Source organism: Miscanthus floridulus, chromosome 7 (assembly GCF_019320115.1).
Source record: "Miscanthus floridulus cultivar M001 chromosome 7, ASM1932011v1, whole genome shotgun sequence".
In the NCBI taxonomy this organism is placed as follows: Eukaryota; Viridiplantae; Streptophyta; class Magnoliopsida; order Poales; family Poaceae; genus Miscanthus; species Miscanthus floridulus.
Genome location: NC_089586.1, coordinates 24,375,622 through 24,391,737, shown reverse-complemented (window position 1 = coordinate 24,391,737; position 16,116 = coordinate 24,375,622). Strand labels below are relative to the sequence as shown.

Genomic DNA, 16,116 nt, shown 5'->3' with positions numbered 1-16,116 from the left:
CCCCTAGCGTCCGATCATGGATCGGTGTCCATGTGTCCCCACATTTGATCTTCGTCGTACGATTTCAATGGTCGAGTGACTCAGCGTAACGGCTAAGTCACGACAAGACACACGGGCAAGCCGACCGGACACACAGCGCTCATGATAGGTCCTCGTGCGCCCGTGCACCAACTGTCAGCGACCGGACACGTTGCTCCCTTCACCTGACGCTACACCACCGTGCATCAGGTCAACTCCAGAGAGGTTCTAGAGCCACCAAAACATGACCAGATGCGTTAGATCAAGCATGACTAGACGTGCCCCTACGTTTGCTCATTCCTTCCTCATGAAACACCTTGCGTCAGCATACATCAGCAGGGACCGAACGCACAAGCATCACGTTCGATCACCTCTGCTTGCCAACGTTCAGTCAGAGACCACCACCGCGCTCTTCACTACACCACTGTCTGGACGCACCGGTGCTGAGTTTGGTGCAGCGTCCGGTCATTGCTAGTGACCTCTTCGACTCCACCCTTGCTCAAATGTGTTAACCACCAAGTGTATCACCTTGTTCACATATGTTAGCATATTTTCACAAATATTTTTAAGGGTGCTAGTGTGGCAGAACCACCCCAATTATATGGCCCACATGTGCCTGTCATTGTCTTAAAGACCTCTGACTGTTGCACATGAGAGCTAGATAATTCAGGTAGTCTGTCGGGTGTCCTTGGGGAACCACAAATCATCCACATTTTACAACTCATACAGGATCAATATGGAGTTACCACAACATTATAACACTTGGTACAAAAATATCTTACATCAGAGTGCGGAAGACTTATAACAATAGTTTATATAACATGTTCAAGTCATAACTTAACTTGAGTTCAAATGGTGAGTAGAACTATGGAAGCAACTTAGGAATTCAGGAGAAGCACTGATGTGAATTCCCAAAAGGGATTCCAAGGAGAGAGAAAGTACATTAATTGTGGACTATAATGGATCATGATCATAGACTATGATAACAGCGAACGTCCAGCAAAACCTCGTGTGGTTTGCAACCCACAAGAGATTCCAGGTTTTGATGTTGTACCGAGGTCACTGATCATGGTATCACCACAGAGTACAATTACAATAGCTTTCAACCAACATATGTCGGTTATCAAATTTTAGAGAATTGCATGTGCCAGGATAGAAGAAAGCAAGACACGACACATGCATAGATTGAGAAGTCAAGGAGTAGTCCCAAGTTTCTGTATGGAGTTGGCATAGTAAATATAGAGCATCCATAAGCTCCCAAGGATTAGAAATTTATGGAGCAAAGATTATCAAGAGGTGATAATTGGCAAAAACCTGGTACATGACAAGATTTGTTGGAATACAATAGCTGTAAGGCAGAATAGCTGTCCCGAAATTTAAAGGAGGAAATTTCAACACCCTTATATTTTATCCTTATGTGGATGACACGATGCATGCTCATCTTATACGTCTTCACAACGTTAGCTGGATATAACTACTTATATATGGCAATATTTTATACATTATCTTCACTGCACCAGACGAGATGTTGAAAGGCACTCAACAGAGCATTGCCAGAGAAGTTTGACTTTCCATCTGACTTCCTAAAGAAGAGTTGAAATCTTTTCGATGCCTTCTACTTGAGTCATCATAGCAAGTCTTCTCAGGATGTTATCAGCAAGCATAAGGGAGATTAAAGAATATTTTTAATTTGTTGCCATCCAAAAACTTTTAAATTGTAAAATCATTTTGAAGTTTTCAAAGGTAATGTTGTAGTCAATTCATGTATGACCTCTGATACCAGCTATAACAGAACCACCTAGTTATATGTCCCACATATGTTTGTCATTGTCTTAAAGACCTCTGACTGTTGTACACGAGAGCTAGATAATTCAGGTAGTCTGTCGAGTGTCCTCGGAGAACCCTAAATCGTCCACATTTTACAACTCATACAGGATCAACATGAAGTTACCACAACAATTCAATACTTGGTACAAAAATATCTTACATTAGAGTATGGAAGACTTATAACAATAGTTTATATAACATGTTCAAGTCATAACTTAACTTGAGTTCAAATGGTGAGTAGAACTGCAGAAGCAACTTAGGTAAAACATCTAAGGTAGGAGAGACAACCCGGTCATGTCAAGCCCACCGACATGACCTCGATCAACAGCTCAAGTTAGGTCCTACAATGGCCTAGCGGGGACAGTCATTGGCGCGTCCATCAGCGATGGGGAGGTCACCAGCACACTCCCCACACGTACGCAGACCTATCTATGCTAGCGATTAAACCGATTCAGGCCCCTACCAAGCTTGACCATGGCCATGGCATCATGATGAAGCAGAGCTCATCAACATGACATTGCTCTGGCCACTATGGCATGGTAGAGTCTAAACGGAGGCATCAGACATGACCAAGGACTTCACTGCACTGCTTGGTTGAGGCAGAGATGGAGCAGAAGTGGCTACCGTCGAGGAGGATGATGGCGACAGCGTGAGCTAAGCGGTGAAGCGGTGTTCTGGCATGTTCTATGATGGAGCAAGGAAAAGGGTGAGCCGATGAGCACCATGACATCAAGGCAAAGCCACAACGATAAACAGGAGAGGAAGAGGTGCTCTAGAGCAGCCTAGCCACGGCGAGGTTGAGCATGGTGGCCATGGTGAGGTTGCCATGGCGAAAACAGCGTGCGCAGGGCAATTTTGCTAGAGAAAGGTGGTGTGAGCGGTTCGAGTGGGTACGCAAGGATGAGACGAGGTGGAGGGCACGGGCAATTGGGCAAAGGAGGAGTGATCGCGACAAGTTTCATCGGCGCATTGAGTCGGCCAGCAGCAAGCAGGAAGGAGAAAGAGAATATGGCGCCGGCGGCTCGGGCTTAAGAAGATGAAGGCGAGGCTTACGGGCATTGCCAGCAGTAGCTTGAGATCATCCATGGAAGTAGCGACGCGTCGCGCGCGCGGAGAGCGGGAAAAATGGGCGACGGCCGGCGGGAAGCAGCTGCGTGGCAGCGAAGCTGCTAGACTAGCGAGACCACTGTTCAATGTGTGAAACCCTAGCTTCCTCTCTCTCGTCCTCTCAATTTTGCAAAACAACATGAAAAACTGTTTTAATAAAACTTGTTCCTTGATCTGTGATCTACAACATTGTTTTAAGTTTCAATATCAAAAGATCAAGGGATTTTGAGATTGGGAGTTCAAAGAAGGGTAAATTCAAACTGTAGTCAAGATTCAGTTTTAGAGATTAAAAACAACATTGCTTAGCTACTTTGGTTAATTAATCTATGAGCAACCAACACCCAATCACATCAAATAATTACATATTAACATGGATCAAGCATACTACCAAACAATGGAACAAAGTTTGATCAAGTTTTATTTATGAAAATTGATTTAGTAATTCACCAAAGTTTGAACTTAAACACTGAATTCTAGGGACTTAGGCAGAAATTGCTAAGTGTGAAATTCAGCACCAAATCCAAACTTTGAGCTCAAATTTAAACATGTTTGATTTACAAACATCATCAATTCTTGATTCAATAACATAAAGCACACTTTGAACTATAAAGTTTATATTTACCAAATTTTATTTGCTTAAGCAAATTATCATATATAAAATCACAAAGATCCCTAATTACTACCATTAACATCATTTCATGCTACATGGGAAACATATTATAAGAAACATATGAAACACCACAATGCAACATATGAAACATCACATATGCAACATATTAAAGCTATTATTGCAACATGAAATGCATTTATGGCATGACACTTGATGTTTATGCTTGATGATGCTCATGATCCGAATTTTAGTTGTTTTTAAACATCTGGGATGTTACAGTTAGCACTCACTAGAATCTAAATGCATATGCAATAAGTTAGAGCATCTAGTGGCACTTTGATAACCGTATTTCAATATGAGTTTCACCCCTCTTAATAGTACGACTATCTATCCTAAATATGGTCACACCCACTAGGAGTCTTGATCACCAAAACAAAGAGCTCCTATGGATATCACCTTTGCCTTGAGCTTTTTGTTTTTCTCTTTCTTCTTTTCCAAGCCTGAGCACTTGATCATCACCATGGCCATCACCACCATCATGATTTTCACCATTTGCTCCACTACTTTGAATGTGCTACCCTATCTCATGATCACTTAGAGCAATGGGTTAGCACTTACAGTTTCATCAATTCACTAAAACCAAACTAAAGCTTTCAACGGGCCTATTCTATCCAAAATCTCCAATTCATGGATTTGGAGCTATGCTGCAAGCACCAAACATGTTTCTTAGCTCCATGGTGTGAGCTTAGATCCATAGTGGCGCTACTCCATGATGAAGTATGTGCTACCCTATCGCATGATCACTTAGAGCAACGGGTTAGCACTTAGGGTTTCATCAATTCACCAAAACCAAACTAGAGCTTTCAACGGGCCTATTCTATCCAAAATCTCCAATTCATGAATTTGGAGCTATGCTGCAAGCACCAAACATGTTTCTTAGCTCCATGGTGTGAGCTTAGATCCACAGTGGTGCTACTCCATGATGAAGTAGGTGCTCTGGATCTAGGTTTTTCAGTGGTTGAGTTGTCCCAAACAGGTCCCATGTATCACACACTTCTCTGTTATTGAATGCGAGTGTGCCATGCACTAATTCTCAGAGACTGCACGTATGAGTGATACTATTCAGTAGTGAACAACACACACAACTGATACATCATGGAGATGTGTTTGTGCACACGCGCGGGCGTGGGCGCCACCAAAAGTGTAGCAAACAAAATGGTTTCCACATTGTTTTGGTAAACTTTGGTAAAGAAATGAGCCAATGACACATGAGACAAGTAGCTATGAAATTTTGGCAAGCGTTGGGGTGTGAATTCAAGCACATGCTAAAAAACTATGGCAAGACAAGATTTAGGAAGCAACTAAACATGTCCTTAATTTTTGTCCTAAGTTAAGCCATCTTAAATTTGATTATTTGAATCCACCAAGCAAATAGTTAGCAGTTAAACATTAGCTAGGTGGATCCAAGATCCAACGTGCCTAACCAATAGGTCAGCTGATTGTTAGCTTAGAACCCTACCTAACAACTATACCTTACTAGTCATTCTAAGCCAGATAATAGATTTGACAAAAAAACACTTTTATCAAACAATAGCTTTATTAAAAAAATCAATTTGCTAACTCAGTTGTCGGACAAGTGACAGAGAATTAAGAAATTTGTTGTAATTGATATGTATGGATATCTTTCCATTATTCTTTAAAACATTATTCCGAACAAACCAGATCCTGTAAATGAGAACTAAGAAATTTTGTTTTATGTAACGACCCGGGTCATTACCACTTTACATAATAACCCTGGCCTATGATTTGTTACTCCACAGATACAAGATTTGTCGAATAATACACCATAACAAAGTTGGCAATAGCTAGAGGGTACCAATAATTATTACAATACCATCCTACGCACTTAAGTCTTTAAAGAACCATCACATGTTTGCGCATTATTACAAGCCAGACATATAGAAGTCCAAACTACATTACTAGGTCAGTGACAAAGACATATCGCCCCTGACATACATAACTAAGCTAAGGGGATTATTTATTCATCCCATCCACCATAGGAGGTGGTAGCAACTCGACTAGCTTCCTCATAGTCATCTCAATCTACATAGACATATCCATCATCTAGAGACCCTTGTGCACATTCTTGGGGATCCTCTGAAGAGGGAGAGTTAACAAGAGTGAGTACAACGTACCCAACAAGCATATATTAACCTCTCCAAACCTATGTTTCCCTGTGATCTCTCACACCAGCCACGTCACCCGGAATTCAGCCAAGGTGGCCACATCGCCTCAAATTTGCTTGCTTGACCAGGAACAGGCCACGTCGCCCAAAATCCCCCAATATCGGCCCGCTCCCCCTCCTCACCGCAAAAAAAACAAACTTGCCCCGTCCTATCGCTCTCTCGGTCTACGGAGGCGATGGCGCCCCCGGCGGACGGCGCATTGCTGTCCCTTCCCCCTCCCCCACCGTTCCCCTCACCGGTGAGTCTACACCAATGGCCCCCTTCCCATCCATTACCCTCACGTCCTGACAGTCTCCCACCCTCTCTCTCCCCCCCATCTCTCCTAACATGGTAGGGCGGCGGTGCGGGTAGGCCTCCGCGGTGGGCGGCCCTCTGCGCTGTGGTAGCCGTCCTTCTCCTCCTACATGCCCCCTTGCGCCGAGCGCGGGTGCCCCCGCCGTTGCCTCCTTCCTCCGATTCGCGTGTGTTCCTGTGCTTCATGAAACCCTAGCTGCCTTTGCTCCACAAAACCAGCCGCGTCGCAATCCACGGACCATGTAGCACGGCCGGCCCTGGCTTCAGGTGGCCTCTTCCTCACCGGCAGTGCCCACTATCGGAATGCCTAGGTTTGCCGTGTGTCCACGACACACGGCGAAGCCCAAAAAACACTCGGCAAAGCCTTTCCCGAGTGTTACACTCGGCAAACGACACTCGGCGTACACAGAGTCGACAAACGTTTCTTTGCCAAGTGTTTTTTATCGGGCGTGCTAAAACTGACACTCGGCAAAGACTTTTCGAAAAATATAAAAAAAACCACCGCCACTCGCCCGTGGCTCCCCCCGCCACAGCCACCACCACCACGCCCGCCGCCTACGACCGAGGCGAGGAGCGAGCCTAGCCCGCTCGTAGCTTACCCACCGCGGCAGTGGCCAGCTTGCTGCCTATCCGTGTCCGATGCAGAGGGGGAGGGAGCATCAGCTTGCGGCGGTGGCTTCTGTAGGTCCGGGAGGAACGACGGCTGTCGGACCCGAAGAAGAGAATAGGGAGGAGATGACGGCGTGACTACGGATCTCCAGGCGCGACGACGGTGTGGAAGGAGGGCGCACTGCCGCCCGTGAGCTACGCCTCGCCGCGCGTCTCCTCCACCACCGTGCAGATCCACCCACTGGCCGCGCTTGGCTGCCCTTGTCCGTGGTCGCGCCGGCCACTCCCGCCGTGAGAGGAGGGGAGGGGGCTGCGCCGGGAGAGGGAGAGAGGGGCGACGCCGGCGGGAGAGGGAGGGGCACGGGCGGGAGACGGAGGGAGGGGAGGGGAAGGGGCGTTGGCACCGGGAGAGGGAGGGAGGGGAGGGGGCGGCAGCGCCGGGAGAGAGAGGGGAGGCCCGTGGAAGGGAGGGGGCGGCCGGGTAAGTTTATAAGGTCGTGAGTTTGCCGAGTGCCGGATCGGGACACTCAGCAAAGCCACATCAGGGGCACTCGGCAAACCCTTTTTTTATTTTCCTTCTTTTCCACAACGTGTTTCAAGGTCAGAAGAGAAAAAATGAAATTATTTGGCGAGTGCCAAATAATTACACTCGGCAAACATATTTCTTTGCCGAGTACCAGACAATTACACTCGGCAAACATATTTCTTTGCCGAGTGCCTAGTTTTGCCGAGTGTTTTTTTCTAGTTTGCCGAGTGTCGAACTTTGCCGAGTGTTTTTTTGCCTCGTTTGCCGAGTGCAATTATTTTGCCGAGTGTTTTTTTGTAGCACTTGGCAAAGAGCTTGTTTGCCGAGTGTGCGATGGATTGCACTTGGCAAACCCTCTTGCACTTGGCTTACCTACTGATTCCGGTAGTGGCCCGCGGCTCAGCTCAGTTGCTGGATGTGGCAGTGCCTCACCCGCTTCTCCTCCTCTATCTCATGCTACTCCCCTAGGTTGTCTGTCTTTCCATTTCCCCTTTCGCAGGTCATTGGGCGCCGCTGGCAAGGACAGCTGCTCGCGACAATATCTTTACAGAAATCAAGGGCACTCAAGTTACATGGCGACGGTAATGTTCAGACCATGGCTGTGTACAGCACCTCTACAATTTTTTTGCCTCATAGATTTTCTATTGTCTTACCATATCTAAACTTTGCAGCTGATATTCCTCACGTCCCTCATGCAGGGCACCAGATTGGCAAGCGGAGTTGCAGCTATGGATCAAGCAGTCCCATGAATGCACCCCTTCTAAACCCAGGTCTCCTCTGTGATGCCCCCTAGGTACTTCTCCTCTCCATTTTCCTTTCGTGTATTTCGAATGTTACAAAAAATAAGATTTGAGAGTGGTGGACTTTTCTATTGTTATGGCAAAATTTTTGCAACAAAAGGTTACTAATCGCACGAATTAATGGCTCCCATTCTAAAGTTCGATCCATTAGCTTTTCAGACCAATTTGTTTAGCCAAATTTGGGGGCCACGTGACTGTTTATATGGCCATGCATTTTTTCCAACAATATTCAGAGTTAAAGTGCCTCGCTACAGTGTTTCAGAGAGGCTAGTTATTCCGGTCCTTTGGCTTTAGCTTCTCATATGCCATCTATAATTCTATATTCATATATGCAGTTATATTTATGCTGATGATCTGCCTCACCTACAACGAAAGCTTGAGTTAGGTTCTATGAACCGCATTTGTTCCATACATCACTGTTATGTTTTATTATCAGGCCCGATTTTACTTCCTCTGTAATTTCTTCTTGCACCAAGGCATTCATAGCGGTAATCACCCTAATGCCATTTCTTGTGTTGTGCAAAGTCATTGTTTGCTATCTTAGACTGACCTAAACTAAACTAACTAAAGCATTTGGTGCTCTGTATGTACTGGGACATTATTCAGTAAACAGTTCAATATGTACGACATCACGTACGTGTTTTTTTTTCGGTGTGTGGAATAATAATAAAAATTAAATGTGATGTGTAATGCAATTTTATTGGTCCACATTGCTCAAACAATCAGCTGGCAGGGTACCCTTATGCCTTTTCATTTTGATCGGTTCATGACATTCATCTACCTGGTTGTGCATGCATTTTTTGTCCAATTTACCAGCAGGTTCATTAATGCTTAAAGCTCTTTGATTAGCTACTCGGACTTGATATATCTAAGCTAATTCTTTGTTTTCCTGATTGCCTTACCATGCTTTCAGGTCATTTGCTGACAAAGCCATCTGAATACTACAAGGGAGTCAGATTGACGGCCACAGTGTTCGGCTTCCATTGCACCATACTCCTCAAAACAAATAGGTGCTATGTGCAACGGAATCTTAGTTTTGTCTCAATCTCACTTACTTGACCTTTGATGACATCAAGATACCAACAAGGTGTTGGTCTGCAAGTTTCCTGACCTGGAGGTCTGGGATATATTTTTTTTGGCTATGTCAAATTAACTAATTATTTCTAGCTTTGGTTTTCTCTCCAGATTAGGTTATGTTTGTGGCTCCTTGTCTATTTTACCTCCGATTTTTATCTTGCTGTTGATGCCTACCAACAAGGGCTTGCCTGGCCAGTTTACCGAACCAATACATGTCCTAGCAGTTTCGTTGTGTAAGGTAGTATGATTTCTTTTCCCTCTGGTCACTTAATCTCTTTGCCTCCTTTTCCTTCTATCTTCATCTCTTCTTATTTGTTTTGGTAGGACCTATTGGTTGATGATAACAGTCATGGTGTATGCGCTGGCCTTAGTTATCTATTATCCCATTTTAGGGTTTAGCTCTTGGGCTGTTGGAGAAAGGAGGGGGCTTGAGCTAACTTTAAAGTTACCATTTTGGTCTATTTTTTTGGGGTGACTCCTCTGCTTCCTTCTGCAGTATTTTCAAAGTTTTCTATATGCCATCAGATTGGAGACCAATCGGGTGATTTATTTTATCCTTTACTCGGTTGTAGATTCTCTTATCTCCTCATGCAAGATGGATCATATTCCATATGTAGCGGTTGTCCTCCTTCAATCCAATTTGTCTAGGTTCTACTTTATTTGTTTCGGTCCTTCTGTGAACACTAATGTTTCTTGGTTTCTTTAGACATTACTAATGCTACAGTGAAGCTTGCTTGTTTTGTAAAACAATGATACAAAAACTAATGCTTTAGATATAATATTATGCCTATTTTTTTAGCTGTTTTCTTGTGGAGTTAGTCTGCCAAGGTGTTGGGGAGAGTTAGATTGCTCCTTAGTGATCGTTCCATTGTGATCCTTAGATTTCCTGTGATTCTTAAATTTTCAGTTAGATTGTTCGGCTGGCTGCTTTTCCATGACACTCACTGGATATCGCTACAGTAGTTTTGGTAGGGCTCCTTCATGTGCTCTTTCAGATACCGCTAGAATCATTTTTAGCAGATGATTGGGCTCAAATGACAATTCTATAGGCTCCTTTGATGTCTACATTTCCAGCTACCTCGCTGTTATTGAGTTCCACTCGGCCAAGCCTGCCTCCGTCTGTTCCAGCACAAATTAATATGGATTCATTTATTGTGCCCGGTCTATCTGACTGTTGCTATTGTTGTGTTTAGCACTGTTTTTTATGTAAACTCAGTTTGTGGTAAACCTCCTTCCTTAGCGAAGCTAGAAAAGGCATGATGAATTTGTGGTGCCAGAGCTGGTAACAAGCTGATCTGACTGATGGTTAGTCTTTGTATTTAGTATATGTCATGTGCCATTATTATAAAAGAAATGTTTTGCCTATGAAAAGATTGGAAATTGCAGCTTCTGTTTTTCCTAGTGCCTTTTAGTATTTGTAAATAGAGCTAATGATGGAAGAAAAAAAACTAGGATTAGATAGACCTCATTGAAGTGTTTCGGCCCTATATTTATGGTTGTTTTACGTGCTTGCGACTTAAACACCTGCATGTGTATTTTCTCTTTATCCCAGCTTGTTATTGATCGGGTTCCAGAGATCGATTTAAGGAGAACGTTTGTATTCACGTTTTTGGGCCTTGACCTTGTGGGGCCAACTTTACATGTCTTGTAGTCTTTTTCTGAACTTCAAGAGTAATTATCAGTATGTAATATAGCTAGCTTTTTCTGCCACTGTTGTTTGATAATAAATCTCCATTTGCAGATACCTGTATTTGAGCAAGTTAGTACTTTATGGTCAGCACTTAGAGATGTTGCCTACAAAGCGATGCAGCTCTGCAGCAGCTCGCACTAGCTACATCACCCTGAAATCTCTCAGTGTGTCCACATCACCCCAAATTCGCTCCTGTGGACACCGTTGAGCGGTTGAGCCACGCCGCCCGGAGATCCCCGTCCACAGAAACGCCGCGTAAATATCATCCACCGATGCAAGTTGCATTGCATGAGCAGATTATGCTTCCTCCTCTTTGTTGTGGCATGAGTGAGCTGTCCACGCTTGTGTGCGCTGGGAAAGACCTTTTTCTCATATGCCTGCTCTCCTTGCCATCGCTGGGGCCGGGTACGTGTGTGGATCTGGCTTGCCGGCCTTCATCGCTGAGTCCCACACCGGCGCATCTGGCCTGTTGCGCATGGCAGAGCTGCACTCTCTCCCCTTGTCCTCCTCCCCTTCCCTCAGCTCTCTCTCCTCACTGCGAGGATCTTGGCTCCCTCCCCTAGGAGGCCGTCGGCTCCTGCCATCCTCTTGTTTTTAAACATGCAGATCATGTCTACAACTAATATCCTTTGTTGTACAACAATGATCAGCTGTTTCATTCTTCATGTTATCTACTAAGGTTTTGGGATTGTGCAGTGATGAACTTTTTTTTAAACTGAGACAATGGAATTGTGCAGTGATGATTAATTGTTTCATTCTTCCATGATTCGTACGATTTGCGTTGGTTTTGTGATGACAATGTCATTATGGCCTAGCAATTCTCTTTTGCATGTGTTGTTTTGTTTTTATTAGTTGCTACATTTTTGTGCATTTGTCGCTGAGCACATGTCCATTGTTAATGATGTATTTACTCTGCACAGATTCATAGTTGAATGGCTGCAATGGATGCCTCTGTTTCGGTTTGCTACAAATCTATCCTCTTTGTTTTTTCCTTATATGTTTTGGTCATGTTCTTTTGGTCCATCAAATAATATATTTGGACTTAGGCTACATTGTGCCAGTACAATTTCGAGGTTAGTATATAATGTGCCTCTTCTGCTGTCTTCCTTTGTTTTTGCTTAAATTTGATCGGTCCATTTTTTTTTGTATGGCTGTTTGTTATAAATGCAGGGTAAAGTATTCGAATTGGAATTTCTAAGCACAAAAAACAATTTACTATGCTCCAGGTGAGGCGTTATCTCCTGCCTATCCAGTTTCCTTTCTCTATGCCTTTTTATTGGCCCAAACATGTGACCATGTATTGTGAGCCTATGCAGCCTTAGATTCATTCATAGTATTTGACAGAGACATTTTACTCTTTATATTACTGCAGCCAAATCATGTGACTAATGGCCACGTTAAGGTTCGTGGTAAGATATGCTTTGGAGCTGTTCTGGAATTCTGGTTAAATTGTATCTGGGGTCTCTGATCCAGTAGAGACGGTAATTTCATTGAACTGTTTATGCATGATGCTTCCCAAAATTTTGCTCAGATTTAAAGTACTGGGCATATGTTTTTTCCTTTTTGAGTAAAACCTCAAGCCTCATGCTCTTTGAGGTAAATGGCTATGCCAAACCAGCAAAAACAAGGGTTCTCATTTAACTGATCACGCGAAAAAATTCAAGAAATTATTATCTGTTGCTTGGGTCAACAAGGAAATAAATTCATTAAGTCATTTATGAATTATGCTGCTGAAAATAGTTTGCTCAGCCCTAAAGAACTATGGACATTATGGTTTCTGACAAAAAAAAACTAAACCGTGATGAACTATGAACTATTGGTCATTGATGGAGGACGGAGGGAGCATGCTCTTTGTTATGCTAGCATTGTTCAGTCCGGAGATACCACATGCATACCACTGGCCCTGTTCGTTTCTCTTATACTCTATCTTTTTTAGCTTGTTTTTTCAGCTGGAACAGTGTTTTTCTCTCACAACAAATCAGCCGGAACAGTATTTCAGCTTGTTTTTTTAGCGAAGCGAACGGAGCCAGTGAAGATATCATCTCATTCTGTCGTAATTGTTGTGTTGGATTAGTTTTACCTGGACCTGAAGCACCTCTCCTTGATTGTCTTGCAGATGACCTTGTCAAAGCTGGAATCCCTACTTTTGGTCCTTCATCAGAGGCTGCACCATTACAGTGATCAAAAGGTTTCATGAAAAAACTATCATAAGTACAACATTCCTACAACAAAAGTATTTCCTTTTGGTCTGTGAAGCTACTGCACAGTTTATGATTGGTACATCATGTAGGTCGATGCAATATTTGAATATATCTAAAGGTGGCAATATTATTTTCAGCATGGAAAATGTATATTTGTATCTTTCTCTTGGGGGAGTTACAGAGATGCACGGCCAATTGCTCGAACATATAAATGCGGATGACATAACACATCTAGATGCCTCTGTACAGCAGGTGCACAAGGATCTGCAGCAGCGTTGCACGGACATAGACGGTGCGGTGCATTCAGCAAGTTCAAGCAAGACAAGGTACCAATGCCCATCTATTTGCCTCACCTCTACACACTTTTGTCCTAAGAACCACCTCAATGTGTATTATGCTGATTTGCAGGCAACATATGATTCCATCAGACTGCACACGAACCTTCGTTGAAAAAAAAGGCAGTGTTTCCTTCAGTGACATGTGGGCATACTGAATCATCAGGTTCATCCATCCACCTTACCTGATCATCGATCGCAGACTTCCTCACACTATCTGGTGCCATAAAAAATCAAACACTCATATGTATCATATAGCTAGCCATGTGTAGTATGTGGATCCTATATGTCCATATCCACTGCTGTGGTCATTCGCTACCTCTGTACATCACCGCTGCTTGTACCGTATGAATTATACCTTTGCAGACCTAGCAACTTTTGCTTGCCCTCGCCGTATCTGTATAACATGCAAATATATATGCACTGATGCATTCTGGCCATATACATCACCAGTGCCTGTGACGTGGATGTATAATTATACGAAATGGGAAAGTTCGGTATCTTAACCATGAGTCGCACCTAAGGAAGTGTGATGGAAAATTGGTCAAAGGTAATTATGGCTAAAGTGATACAAACCTGCGCATGATTAAATCATGAATTCATATCATGTCTCTTGGATCAAAGGCTACGGAAACCTATGGGCGGCTCTTTCTCAAGATACAAGTGATAGTAGTGTTTTTAAATTAACCTTGACTTTTTCTACAAATGTTATTTTAAACAGTAAGATAATATATTATTGAGCATTTGAGATGATCAGATTGCATTCCTTTGATATATACTAGTACGAGGCGCGTGGCGCCTGTGCGCCCTTGCGCGCGAGTGAAACAGGTGCCCACTGTTTGGTCCATGCAGGCAGGCGTTAGACTGTCTCCAATAAGGAGACTCAAACCCAAAATGGATAGCCAGAGACCCAAAATTAGCCTCCAATAGAGTACCTATACGGGAGATCTATTTTGGGTTGTCTGAGAGGCATAACTCAAATATGAGTATCCTCCCTCCTGAAAACCCATTTGCAGAAAGGATTCTCTTTTGGGTCTTGTTGTTGGAGAAGATGTCGAATATGTATTGAACCTTTTGTCTGTAGCGTTATTCAAAGGATGAATGGATCTTGTATTTTAGGTGTCGTTGTTGGAGATAGCCTTATATATGCATTGATGCATCCTGACCAGATTCCATTCCTTTGATATATAGGCCCCGTTTAGATCCAAAATTTTTGGATTTTGGCTACTGTAGCACTTTCGTTTGTATTTGTCAATTAGTGTCTAATTATGGACTAATTAGGTTCAAAAGTTTCGTCTCGCGATTTCTCACCCAACTGTGCAATTAGTTTTTTTCGTCTATATTTAGTACTCTATACATATGTCGTAAGATTCGATGTGACAGATACTGTGCAAAATTTTTTTGAAATCTAAACCGACCACGGGCGAGTGCAGCAACTAGTACGAGCCGTGGGCGCCTGTGCGCCCCTGCGCGCGAGTGCAGCAACCGGTGGGCCGGCCGGGAAGCATGTCCATCTACCATTGAAGGCGGTACGCGGACCACACTCGCCAGGACAGCACCTGACCTTTTACTCGTTGATGCGGACGGGTAACAGCTGATGTGCCTCGGAGAACCGCGTGCATGCAACTGCTGAACTGAACAATTGAACCAGGGGCCGGCTCATACATTCGGCATGTTCGCTGATTGGTTTGTGGGCTGGTTTGAGCTGGCTGGTGCTGATTTGTTGTGAGAGGAAAACACTGTAGGCTGGCTCATTTAGGCTGGCTGAAACCAAATTGTGGGAAAAGCAAAGGTCGTCGTCAGCTACTCAGCTGAGCCTAGCTATGCATATGAAGGACTGGCATGAATCTCTAGCTGCCTGGTCAATTCTCTCTCTTTCGGTTCCATGTCGCGACCCATGCTTCAGATAAGCAGGCAGCAGGCTAAATAAGGACTAAGGAGAGAGGTTGTATATACAGGTACGATACAGCTAGGTAGAGGACTAGAGGTAGACGAGTCCATCTGTATACATGTACTGAAGGACTGGCACCTAACCTATTGCCTGCAACTGTAAGTTGCTGCATCGACCGCATTGATACTCGTAGGGATGGGTACGGCTACCCCGACCACCGCCAAATCACACTGTCGACTGGCTTCGCGGGCAACACCAGCCCGATCGAGGACCAGCTGTCAGATCGATCGTCGGCTTTGAGGTACTGTTGGCTTTGAAAAGACGAGCAGAAAAGCACTGTTTCGTTACTGAAAAAATACGGCTATGCATTGATGCATCCTGGCCATATAACGCCTGCCTGCATGGACCAAACAGTGGGCACCTGCTGCACTCGCGCGGAGGAGCGCACAGGCGCCCACGGCTCCTACTATACTAGTATTAGTATATGGTCCAGTTCGGCTGATATAATTTTGGCTCGGTTGAATTGTTGTGAGAGAAAAACACTGTTCCGGCTGAAAAAAGAAGTCGAACAAGCTAAATGTGGGGTAAGCCGAACAGGACTGTATCAAAGGAATGCAATATAGTCATCTTAAATACTCAATAATATATCATCTGCCGTTCAAAATAACATTTGTAGAAAAAGTCAAGGTTAATTTAAAAACACTACTGTCACTTGTATCTTGAGAAAGAGCCACCCATAGGTTCCCGTAGCCTCTGATACAAGAGACATGATATGAATTCATGATTTAATCCTGCGCAGGTTTATATCACTTTAGCCATAATTACCTTGACTAATTTTCCATCGCACTTCCTTAGGTGCGACTCATGGTCAAGATACCGAACTTT

At 43.9% G+C, this 16,116-nt stretch overlaps 2 long non-coding RNA genes across 3 annotated transcripts; both read left to right on the top strand.

Moving 5' to 3' along the window:
* Window positions 1–7,652: 7,652 nt before the first annotated feature.
* LOC136462860 (uncharacterized) lies at window positions 7,653–9,155 on the top strand. Its single transcript, XR_010760833.1, has 3 exons — window positions 7,653–7,818; window positions 7,936–8,030; window positions 8,951–9,155. It is a non-coding gene; the product is annotated as an uncharacterized lncRNA (long non-coding RNA).
* Window positions 9,156–11,117: 1,962 nt separating this feature from the next.
* LOC136462859 (uncharacterized) lies at window positions 11,118–13,771 on the top strand. 2 transcript variants are annotated; one of them, XR_010760832.1, is made up of 5 exons: window positions 11,118–11,877; window positions 11,975–12,030; window positions 12,177–12,285; window positions 12,921–13,331; window positions 13,414–13,771. It is a non-coding gene; the product is annotated as an uncharacterized lncRNA (long non-coding RNA). The 2 variants fall into 2 exon arrangements; XR_010760831.1 differs by having other exon boundaries at window positions 12,177–13,331.
* The last annotated feature ends 2,345 nt before the right edge of the window (window positions 13,772–16,116 follow it).